At 27.1% G+C, this 13,167-nt stretch overlaps 1 long non-coding RNA gene across 2 annotated transcripts; it reads left to right on the top strand.

Annotated features, from left to right (window-relative positions):
* The first annotated feature begins 909 nt into the window (after positions 1–909).
* On the top strand, positions 910–3,291 carry LOC124844065 (uncharacterized). 2 transcript variants are annotated; one of them, XR_007029335.2, is made up of 5 exons: positions 910–978; positions 1,231–1,331; positions 2,269–2,424; positions 2,696–2,809; positions 3,109–3,291. It is a non-coding gene; the product is annotated as an uncharacterized LOC124844065 (long non-coding RNA). The 2 variants fall into 2 exon arrangements; XR_007029334.2 differs by having other exon boundaries at positions 2,696–3,291.
* Positions 3,292–13,167: the final 9,876 nt, after the last annotated feature.

Below are 13,167 nucleotides of genomic sequence, written 5' to 3'. Positions count from 1 at the left end.
ATAATGGTTTAAAGGATGGGATAACAGTAAATAAATATCATATAATTTAAAGTGAGTTTCAAAATGATACGTAACTTAATGAGAGTAAATAAATAAGATGTGTAAATAATATTCTAATTACCTAAGCTTGAATGATTGTTAAATGTCAAAGTAACCTCCAAGATTTAGATTTCCACATCAGTAATACACTAAAAAAACGTCACCAAAGATTTTTTTTAAGAAATTCTAGGAATTATACCCTTTGTTCCCTTCAATGGATTTGGGGAGAGTGATTGAATGAATTTGAGAGGATTTGAAGGTAAATATTTTTGTTGTTTATTTGAGTGGATTTGGAGGTAACTGAGAGTGAATTTAGAATTATAATTTGTGAGAATTAGTGTAGGATTTAATTGATGTAACATATTAAAAAAAATTACTTTCAAATCCATTCTCACTTATCTCCAAATCCACTCAAATAAACTACAACAAAATTTACTTTCAAATCCTCTCAAATTCATTCAATTACTCTTTCTTAAATCCATTCAAGTGAACAAAGTGATAGAGACAAATTATTTATTATATCATAATTAAGCTTATATTTTTTTATCATTATATATATCTTATTTTATTAATGAATATTCTATGAAACATTTATTTGACTAAATTAATAATTTTCTTATTGAGTAAAATTTAATTTATACTAATTTTATAAGGTTGTTCATATATTATGATGTATATTCTACAAGATTATGATTTTATATCTATTTTCATGTTTTAAGAAATTAAATAATTGATTTTATTTAACAAAAAATAATAATAATTAAGTAATGATAAAACATTTAGAACTATAGACATAATTGAAGAGACAATGGGCCTCATGTTAGGCTATATAAAGGTCACCAAAAACCCTAAAGTTTCACGTCTCATTCCCTCCGCCGCTTCCTTCTGTCTTTCATATTTTGGTTGGAAACCTAAATGCAGAAGCTCATCTCTCACACAGTAAGTTTTCATAAAATAAGTTTTCATAAAATAGTTTATGAATATTCTGAATATATTTTTACATATAGTTTATTTTTTTAACATATGTATCTAACTACATTTATTCATCTCACAAAAGTAAAAAAGAAAGTAAAATAGTCTATCTATCTCAGAATTTAGAACTTCAATTTTTTTAGACATTATCTTAGTTTATACAATCTTATTCACAAATTATATTTTCTATTGTTTAATATTCTGTGATTTTGTTATCAGGTACGAAGAGATCCAACAAATGCATGCATCAAAAATCAATGACGGCTTCTGATCAAATAAAGATTTTATCTTTCACAGCAAAAACATTACATAATCATCAGGTTAGCATATAAAAACTACATTCATCTTCGGATCTACATGTTTTAAAACTTGTAATGTATTAAATTAAGTTAAATATATTTTTTATCTCTTCCTTATATATATGATTTTCTTTTTTAAATTTTAGATTAATTTAGTTTCTCATTTTTAAATTTATCTCTTCCTTATATATATGAATTTCATGTAATATTATTTCTTGTTGTGCTTTCTCATCCAAAGTCAGCTATTCTTATATGATATTTTTTATCTGATAGATAATATATTTTTGTACAAATGAGTTTATTATATATAAATGTAAATGTTATAATTGTTTAGAGTATATACGTAGTCATTGAAAAGGTTTTTCAATTTTGTAAAGGAATAATTAAATAATTAAATTATTACCTAATAATTTAATAAAGTAAGGTACTGTCATTGTTAATATTAAATAATGAGAATAATTAATGTTGTTTTATATTACTTCAAATTAAAAGTAATAATCCTTAGCTAACAAGGAGTAATGTAATAGAGTAAATGGAAATTTATGATTAAAATTTAAGTTGATATGCTATTAAGTTACATAATTTTAGCTTTAACTATAATAAAAGCTCACATTCATCTGATAAATGTATTATATTTGTAATTTTTAAAATTTCAATGTTAATAAAAAAGTTTACTGCAGATTTGAATATATATAGTAATGAGTGCATTTACTTTCCAACTCACATGCCATGTATATGTATAAAAAATGCTACTTAACATTAATAAAATGTTGTAATATTCTTTTTTATTATCAATACACTATTACAAAATTCATTATAGATAGCTTATTTAAAAAATCATGGTTCATAAGATGTATTAAATGTATTTTTATTTTGATAGCAAGTTTTTTTAAATATTCTATTTATTATTCTGACGTTCTCTCTTGATTAAGCATAAATTCTTCATTTTTTTAAGCAGAAAATGAGTAGTTCAATTAAACATCGTGAAAAATCGATGTGAAAGTTGAAGATCCCATTGTAACTTTGATGAGGTAGATGAAGATTTAGATATCTTCCCCAGCAAGCAAACATGGGACCTGCAGAAAACATAGTCAAAATTGAAAGAAGTCACACTGTAAGATTATTCTTTTTTTCTTTTTAGGTTCACAATTTTAATGTTATTTAAGTTTTACTTTTTCTTTGATATTATTAACAATTAAAATTTGAGATCTCGTGATTATGCTTATTCTATGTAAAATAGCTGAACTGAAACTATCTGAGAAATTTAATACTTAAATTATTAGATTTTATACAATAAGATAGATAACTGTGTCAGAGATATCTTATTCACAGATAATATTTTCTATTATTCCATCTTTTAAATCATGTTTTTTTTATGCAATTAGGAAAGAAAAGATCCAAATACAGGTATGTTATCTCAATGCATAAAAAATCAAGGGACGCTGATGCTAATCAAATGAACATTATTTTTCAAAGCAAAAACATTACAGTGTCATCAGGTTAGTATGTAAAAACTACTGTATGTGTTAAAATTTTGATCTTGAAATTTGATGTGAAAGATGAGTACTGTGATACCTTATAAGTGTGGGTAATGGGATAATGTTGAAAAAGATTTTATTAGTTTGAGGTTACATTTTTTATTTTATTGTTAACAATAGGTTATAGTAATATTTAACAACTGTAAATACGTAAATACATAATGGAGAAACAAGTGAGTAATAGTTTGTTCATTGTTGTGATTATCTACATTTATCTTTGTTTCTTATGCTAATGTAATGCTAATTAATTTTCTTTTCAGAAAACACGTTGAGGCTGCTCCTTTTCAATAAGTGTCTATGACTTTTATGTATTTTTTTACTAAATTTTTCATATGTTTTTGTTTCATTTTAATATGTATAAAGAGAACAAATGATAGTATTTGAGAGTAAATGCAAAAGTAACTAAATTATGTTAAATGTATTCTGATTTTATGGCTTTTAATCTCAAGATATATTTTTATTATGTTTCATGTTAATGATATTTCTTTTCATACTCTCTATTTTTATTTTCCTTGGGAGAGAAATTTAAAACATTTCTTTACCATTACTATAATATATTCATTATCATTTAAAAACATGGGTAATAAAAGAACTTAATTTGATTATATATATATTATTAATTAATTATTATGAAAGTTTCTTTGACTCATAAAAGTAATACATGGTTGGAAAAAGAAAAGGAAAACTTTCTTTGACTCATAAAAGTTATTGTGGATTGATATGAAAATGTAATATATGTGATTTTGATTGGTATACAACGTTCAAAAATGGAGACATATACAGTTTTATGTTGGGTTGTCAGATTCAACCCTGCATGCGTGTATATCAGCTCATACGAAATTCACCTATAGATTAATAATATTAAATAGATTAACATGAAAACATTAATGTAGTATTGAGATGCTGAACTAAGTAACAAAACACATTATTTACCATTCTATTAAGTTGGTTTTTTCTATAAAAAGGGATTAGTTATTCTTATTATAAAGTTCTTACTTTTCTTTCGAAACATTTTCTTTAACAATCTTAATTTAATTATTCCTTGAAAAGTGTAGATACAAAAATCAGTAATTAATACGGCATTTGTTTTTTGTTATGTGCCCGTCCTTCAATGTTAAATTTAAAAATAAATTATTAATTAATATATCAGATCATTTAATGTTTGCATTGAAAAGTTAAGTAATTAAAAAGATTTAGTGGAATAAACACATATTAAAACCGTTGAAAAAGTAATGTTGCTAACTGTCATCGAAAATGGACTTTGAAATTCGAATGGCCATTGAATTTTCTGACAACAAAGTCTATACAAAAGAGAGTTGATATTTTCACTTTTTTTTATATATTTATTTGATATCATTTTTATTATACAATGGGCATTGAAACTGAAAACCGAATATAATTTGTTTGAGTAAGTAAATTTTATTCACACTCTCATACATAATTTTTCGATATATATATATACTTAAGTATATTAAAAAACATTTTTTAGAATAACATAAATATTTTAAAGTGTTTTGAATTTACTATTTTATAAAACATTTACTTACAATCACTATCTTTTAATATAAAATAAATAATAATAAGTTTTTGCAACTATGGTGGATGATGATATTTGTGTATATCAGTTAATCTAATTGGCTAAAAGTTTTACATTCTCTTCAGCGTCTCCTTTCTTTATATTTTGGTGGAAAAATCTGTTATTCATCGACAATGAATGAGTTCAAGATTTCTTACCGTTCCACGACAATTGAAGATGACTATGATGTACCAACTGTCATTGGCTGTGAAAAAAACACGAAGCTCAGTTTAAAATCATGGTGTTTATTCAGATATTCAGCCGTGCATGGAAATAACTGTGTAGCTCTTTTTTTAAGGTGATGCTCTTCTTATCTTCTGCACAATGGCAGAACACATGTATGAAAACAGCAAAGATATGATAGCATTCTGCATACTGCGTCAGATGAAAGACATGCATTGGTTTCCATTTAACGAGGTTAAACTTTATTGGAAGTATCTGAGGTAGAAACAGCATTCCAAGGCACACATTCAAAGTATTTTGATAAGAGAGATTATCGTTGACTTTTAAATGCACCAAACATACATAAAAAAAAAAAATAATAGAAGATAATGCTGGAATTCCATTTCGAATTCCAACGTCTGTTCTTAGGAGACTGTCAAAGTAGGTCTAATAAATAGCATTAAACTTATTTACAATGTAACTTAAGCAAGTTTATAATGAAAATAAGAACAAAGAAATAACAGAGGTATAGATTTTAATATAATTTCCTTGAAATTTAACTTATTTACAGCTGTTGTATCTCAGAAAGTTGTAATGCACAGTAATTGCATGGCTGCCATTTGCATCCAAACACCATGAATCAGTTTCTGTCCTAACAGTCCCTAAGGTTATAACATTTTCTTGTGTATGCTACAATATGTTAGTTTATTTAAAATAAATTATTAATTACTGTATGAGTTCATTGTTTACATTTAATAATTTAAAATATGCGTGTAAAGACAAAAGAAAGGTCACACTTCAGTATTTCTTTAAAGTGTTGGATTTATAGATTTTTTTTTTTTAACTTAAGTAACATATATATTTTAATATCTCTTTTTAACAATATATGTCCATTATTTTCATTAGACGAGATATATATGGCACATTGTTTACGTCTAAGTATTAGTTTCAACAATATACATGCCTCTCGTTTCAATTCAAACACCATGAATCACTGTCATTATAAGTCTTCAAATCTAAATTAAATGGTTTAACAATTAAACAAGCATCACATATTTAATCAACTAGAAAAGTTAATTAAAAAATATATATACCAAAGAGTCTTGACAGTTATCCAAACCATTAATATAACTATAAATCAAATTATATATATATATATATATATATATATATATATATATAATATATATATATATATAAATTCTTATTTATAATAGGTTTCTTAAATTTCAATCACAAAAAAAACTAACTAAACTATAACACACTATACATCTTCGCCTTTACCCTTAAGATCTATTCCAGTGAAATCTCATATTCTTTTATTAACACTCATCAGGTGATTATTTCAAATCATATGATAAACACAAACAACTTAAAAAAGTGCTATAATATTATAAAAGAATAAACTCATACAATTATAAAACATTCTATATCATAATTCATTTTCAAACCAAAACAAATCTAACTATACATATGAATTCCATATTTGATTAATCCCACATATATATATATATATTGATGTCAAACTATAATAAATTGTATATACTTGTAATGGTAAAATAATTTTATACATGACCTAGTTTATGTTCTTGTATATTCTTAATATATGTTTACATCTAGTTTATGTGCTTGTATTCACAAATTATATTTCCTATTATTTGATTTTGATATCAGGTAAGAAGAGATCAAAATTCAATGGCGGCTGCTAATCAAATAAAGGATTTTATCTTTCACAGCAAAAACATTACTGTATCACGGGTTAGCATATAACAACTACAATACTGCTCAGATCTACTGTGCACAGTCACAAAAATAATATATTAAATTAAGTTAAATATATTTGTCAAAAAAAAATTTACCGGAGATTTGAAAAAAATATGATTACTTTTTATTGTATTTAATCTGTAACCCATGTCTACTGGTGTGTTTTTTTTAATTGTTTTTTTTCTTAAATAAATAATATAATTAGCATTCTCATTTTACAAGTATGATCTTAATTCTCATATGAAGACAAAACATACTCTCGTATTCTCTGATCAAATCACGAGCATTAATAAATTAAAAAAAAGTTTATCTTTCAACTGTTGAATTTTGCGTCAGTAGAGAAAATAATTTAGAATTTTTGCAGAAAGAGCTTCCATACGATGAGTTTTTGCAGGAAGAATTTTTGCAGTATGAAAAGTATCTTTCAAGGGTATGTATTTTGATTCTTCCAACAATACTATGCATCTTATTATTTATTCATATTTGAACTAACTTAATCACTTCCTTTCTTATTTATTTAGAGGCTTAGAATGTGTTTTTATTTGCTACACTAGTAGAATTAGTAATGGTCCAAGTTTTAAAGACGAAAGTTTTGCCTATATGTTCTCTATTCTGGCTGGATAATAATATTTAATTATAATTTTTTAATAGTGATTCCCTAATATTTAAAACTTAATTTAATTAAATTGCTTATATCTCTATCATGGAGCGTCACCCTTTTTCCATATCTAAGGGTAGAATATACATAATATATGAACTAACATTATAAAATCATAATTGATATACTTAAAATTCGTAAAGTCTGAGTATATTTAGAATGATAATGCATAAAACATGCGAGTTAAGTTTTCTAAATCATTCTATGTAATATTTGATTTTTGGGTCATTGCCTCGCATAAAAAAAATATTTATTTTATAATTTTCTCTCAATGGGATTTAAAAGACTAGGATGTAACGTTATTTTCATTGAATTAATCTTTTAGAAATAATAAATTTTATAAATTTTTATTTCTTAAAATATATAAGAATTAACTTTTATAATTTTTTTGATTTTAAGCATAAACTTTAGCAAATATATATGAAATAAAAGTAATAACAAAAATTAAATTTCAATTTAACTAAAATTGTTAATGAGAAAGATTTAATGAAAGACCTTTCCGAAAACAAACTTAGTTAATGACAAATTAACAAAATACTCGTATTAATGGACAAATTAATAGCTATAGACAAATTGAGCCATTGTCTCTCTTATCAGAATACATTGAATTGTGTGACATATGGTTATATCCAATGAATTTACCCATACAAAGTATTCAAACATGCATTTACTTAACATTTTTAGCGTCGCCATACATGTCTTTATGGAGAAGGTCAAGTGCTACAGATACTTCCATGCACGAGCTTCGTAATATCTGATTTGACATTTATGTGTAAAATGATAAAACTTCTTGTAATGTCTTTACGGTGAAAGATCAGATGGTTGATTTGATTAGCAGCGTCATCCCTTGATTATGATGCACTGAGATAACATATGCATCCATTTCTTGAAACTGAAAAAAAAAATACAATAGAAAATAAAGAAAAAACACATGAATCGTCTATGGATGACATATGTTGATCTTTGATGATGTGACCGTTAAGGATGAAAAACTCATTGTCTGAAAATGAAACATGTGAAGTAAATGATTCAACTTACAATGCAAAGAAGTCTGCACCCAAAAACAAAGGAAGCTTTTTTGGAAGAAAAAAGGAGAAAGATGTCACCAAAATCATTCATCAATCTAGCTACTTTATGTATATCGCAGTTGATAACAGATTTTGTAAGTCGAATGATTGAAGTTTTTGAAAATGTGTCAATGTAGGGATGGGAATAACAAAAAGTGATTTTGAAGATGAAAGAAAGAAACATTCACAAAAGCAAAAGAAGCAAAAAATAAAGGCATCAGAAATAAATTCACTCGTCTAAGATCGAAGAGCAAACCTCAGGGATTGAAGTTCAACAAAATGTTTATCCGTTGAAAGAAAATATGAATAAGGATGAAAATTCTAAGAGTTTTGATTGTGTTAGGTAAATGTTGGATGTATTTATAGTGCAATAAGCGAAGAAATAGCAGTGGTATAGATTTTAAGATAATTAAAGTTATTTACTTTGGCTTTTATGTATAAAACGTTAAAAGGCTGTAACGCACAGTAATCAATTTGAATCTCAACATTGCATGCCTGCCATTTCTATTCACTCACTATAATTCATCATAGAAAAGGACAATATTTTTTAATTATTTCCAGAAGACAGTGTCTGATGAGATAGCAATGCATTGATGCTTTTGTCAATAAAACATAAAACGTTGCAAACAAATAATAAATCACATCTATAATATTGTTATTAATAATTTAATCAAATATAAACTATTACACGTCATCTTGCAAACAAATAAGAACCGAATACATTGAAATTGTTAGATACATATAAATACATTGTAAGTTCTTTGAATGAACATCTAAACCACATAATTGTGGAAGCTGAAGCCACCATGTTGCATCAGATTTCAGATCCAATCTTGAAGGAGAGTGTGCTCTTAGATCATGTTTCAATCAAATTGCTGTCACTATCACTGTAAAAGGATTCATAAATGTTTTATTCCAACGTCTGCCTGAGGAGTAATAAGAACAAAGAAATGAGATTTTAATGAAAAATGTGAACAAAGAAATAACAATGGTATAGATTTTAATATAATTTGCTTTAAATTTAAGTTATTTACAGCTGTTGTATCTCATAAGTGAATTTGAATGTGAAGATTGCATGGCTGCCATTTGTATCCAAACACCATGAATCAGTTTTTGTCCTAACAGTGTAATAACATTTTCTTGTGTCTGCATTATCAGTTCTGCACACCTTAAAAAAGTGTCATATTTGCTTGGGCGGTTGAATCTAACCATCAATTTAACATTTATTGATAAAATGACAATGAATCTGTCCAATCAAACTCACTGTAATTTAAACAGCTTTAGTAGTGTAATCTTATATGGATATGATTTAGTTTGTAAGTCGAATATTGAAGTGTAATCTGATATATAGAAATGTATCAATGTAGGGAAAGGAATCCCAACAAGAGATTTTGAAAATGAAAGGAAGAAACCTTCACAAAAGCTAGAGAAACATAAAATAAAAAGGCATCAGAAATAAATTTACACATCTAAGATGGAAGAGCGGCATTGAACTTCAACAAAATATGTTTTCTTGAGGGAAAATATGAATAACGATGAAAATTTTAAGTGTTTTTTAAATTTTATCATTATATATGTTATTCGAAAAAAAATAATAAATTCAAGTATAGTTATTTTTTCAATTCATCACTGTAAAGACCCATGAAAAAAAAATTTAATTTAATAAATAGTTATTTTTTTTATTTTTTATTTTTATTTTTATAAAGTTAATAAAAGTATGGTAAAAAAAAAAATTAAAATTTATGATAGGTAACAATAATAATAATTTCAAAGGAAGGAGTTTAAAAATTTGAGAATTTATTTTAAAAGTTAAAAAAAAAAAAAAGTAAATGTAAATAGTAAATAGTGAATAGTGAATAGTGAATAGTGAATAGTTAAAAAAAAAATATTAAAATAAATTGTGGAAGAGGACACTCCACGTAGAATCAATTATTCAGAGATAAGAATGGTGAATAAAAAATAATTTTTGAATAGTAAAAATGAATAGTAAAAGTGAATAGTAAAAATGAATAGTAAAAATGAATAGTAAAAATTTTTGGCTATAAATAGCCAAGGGGGGGAGGATGAAGATTTGCACCAAAATTCTAGGGAAATTGTGAGAGGAGAGAGTTGGAGGAAATTCTAGTTGAAGAGGGGAAATTCTGGAAGTTTCTGGAGAACGGTTTGAGAAGAGGAACCTAAGTCTGGAATAGAGGTAAGGGGAGTTACATTTTGTTTGGTATTATTTTGAGTCTTGTATATGTTGCTTTTGGTTGATCTTAAATCTTGAGTGTGAAGTATTTTTTTCTGTATGATTTTGAATTTTTGATGAGAACATGCTTTTGTGCTTAGATCCAAGTGTGATAGTTGTAAAATGTGATGTTGATTATGTTATGCATATGTATGCTATTAATTGCCTATGGATGGATTAGAAGTTGTCTAACCGGCTCTGCCAGATTCAACTTCTTGTTTCCCCATACTTTATATTGTTTTCCTTTTTCGTTTTTATTTTTGGAAGGATTAGAAGTTGTCTAACCGGCTCTGCCAGATTCAACTTCTTATTTCCCCAAACCTGTTATTATTCTTATTATTTAATTACGTTGTATTCTTGGAAGGATGAGAAGTTGTCTAACCGGCTCTGCCAGATTCAACTTCTTGTTTCCCCATACTTTATATTGTTTTCCTTATTCGTTTTTATTTTTGGAAGGATTAGAAGTTGTCTAACCGGCTCTGCCAGATTCAACTTCTTATTTCCCCAAACCTGTCATTATTCTTATTATTTAATTACGTTGTATTCTTGGAAGGATGAGAAGTTGTCTAACCGGCTCTGCCAGATTCAACTTCTTGTTTCCCCAAGAGTTTTTATTAAGTTTATTTTTAATGATTGTCAAACATTTGATTCTTCTCCGTTGACTATTTTACAGTAAGATTTTATTATTGTTAATTTGTTTGTAATATATTTATCTTGTATGATTTCTGTGTTGAATGTATTTTATGATGTTGATATGAAATTATGAATCTGAACATGATATGAGTTTTATGAGGAGATTTTGTAATAGTATGACATGAGTTGAGGAAAATGAGCATGATATGAGTCTCATGGAGAGATTCTATATTGGTATGGTATTAGTGTATATGTTGATGTTGAGGGTCCTGTTGTTGGTGGTTATCCTAAAACTCTAATAATCTTCCAGTATCAATTAGAGAAGGATGTGTTATGTGGTGAGAGTAGTAGGAGGTCCTAGTCTATGTTTATAGACATTAATGGATTAACCTTGTGGGTGATATGATATATTATATTTGGCCAAAATTTTTGTTGTTGAAATCACCACAAGTGCATGACCACCCGAGACTTCCATCAACATTATATCCGGATAATAGAGTCTAGAATGATAATTGCATTTTACATGAATTTATGGTGAATGTATTACGTATAGCAATAGTGTAATGTTTTTCTTTGAATGTTGCATGGTAGCTCACCCTTACTTGTTTGTTTGTGCCGGAAAAATCTTATTTTTGCGATGATCGTATAATGTTTTTGTTATACGGGAGCAGATGAGGGAACGACGTCTGAACCAATTCAAGTGAAGGAGGAAGCAGCAGAAAAATGAAGAATATTTTAAGAAAAAAAATAAAACATAAAAAAATTAAGAGTGTTTTATTTATGTGTGAAATTATAATGTATTTCTAGTGTGAACTATGTTACTCCTAAATGGAGGATTGTAATATTGTACGATGTTTTCTTTATTAATGAAATAAATTTGGGTGTGAGATGTTTTATATTTTGGGGTGTTACATTTAGTGGTATCAGAGCAGTTCGTCCTTAGAACTTGCGGGTTGTGTGCCTTTCCGTGAAGAGTTGAGTATAAATGACATGAATTGTCATGTCTTTCGAAGTTTAAAACATAGAATGAGTGCAACCGACTTAAGGTTTTAAGAATAGAAAAGCATCTTGATAAAGAGAAATGAGGGTGCACACTCATGACTTTATCAAAGAGGAATTTCCTTTCTTAATTCTGAAGGTTTGAGGTAAGAAAGAGTTAGAGTTTTAGTGTTGTTTCCTGTAGTAATTCATGTCTTGTTCTTGCCTTTGTGGTGGTGTAATGTGCTCTATAATAGTAGAGGAATGCAGATTCAAGGACAACTTGAGTTGTATACCTTTATTAGAATTAGTTTAAGCCTTTGAGACAAATTCTTGCCTCGAAGATAAGGTGTTAGAAGACTAAAAATTTAGGCTTCAAAGGAAGAGTAAAGATGTTGGTGTTTAGAAGTAATGTTTTAAGAAGTTTTCCAGAACCAAATCAGGAGATTAGATATCTTACGAAGAGTTGAGTTCAAAGGCTAGATTAAGAGAAGCTCTGGATAAGCATGAATGTAGCAAGGTTTGAGAAATCAGTTTCGTTTACTATATCAGTAACATTAAAAGTCATAAGAGAAGGAAGTGTTGGTGAGAAACGGAGTGGCATTGTGTGAGATTGGTAACATGGATCGATGTATCAGTAATGGTTGGAATCTCAATAAGATAGTGGTTAAAAAAAAAATAAATAAATAAATAAGTAGAAGAAGAAGATTTTGAGAAGCAGTCAGATAAGGCATAGAGTATAGAAGAAATGAAGTATTTTAAGATCTTAGTCTAAGTGAATAATTGTCATTCTTTCATAGATTTAAGGCGTGATCATAAGAGAGGTTTGATAGTTTCAATTCGATTTTAGGTGGTTATAGTTTTAAGAAGTGTTGAGTTTAAGGAAAACAAACGATTATATATATCAGAAGTTGATCAAGTTAAAAATGGGTTTAACGAAGATAAGTGGTGAAGAAAAGACAAATCTTTATGGTGTATGAATCCTTGGTTGGTGTTGTGAAGTAGGTATTAGAATTTTCACATGATATTATCTTGGATTATTAGTCTGTGTGTAATTTACATATATTATGTCTAGTATAGGGTTGTTGTAGTACCGTTCAGTTAGGTGCTGATTTAGTACTGTTTGGTTTGTTACCGTTCGGTCAAATGATTATTGGGAATCGTTCGGTCAAGTGTTGAGTTGTTACCGTTCGTTCAAATGATTATTAGGTTCCATTCGATTAAACTCGTTTTAAGATGGTCAGTTTTAGG

The sequence above is a fragment of the Vigna umbellata genome, chromosome 3 (genome assembly GCF_029865625.1).
Source record: "Vigna umbellata cultivar VRB3 chromosome 3, Vumbellata_1.0, whole genome shotgun sequence".
Taxonomy (NCBI): Eukaryota; Viridiplantae; Streptophyta; class Magnoliopsida; order Fabales; family Fabaceae; genus Vigna; species Vigna umbellata.
Note: the sequence above shows the minus strand (reverse complement) of the source record. Positions and strands in the feature narration are given on the sequence as shown.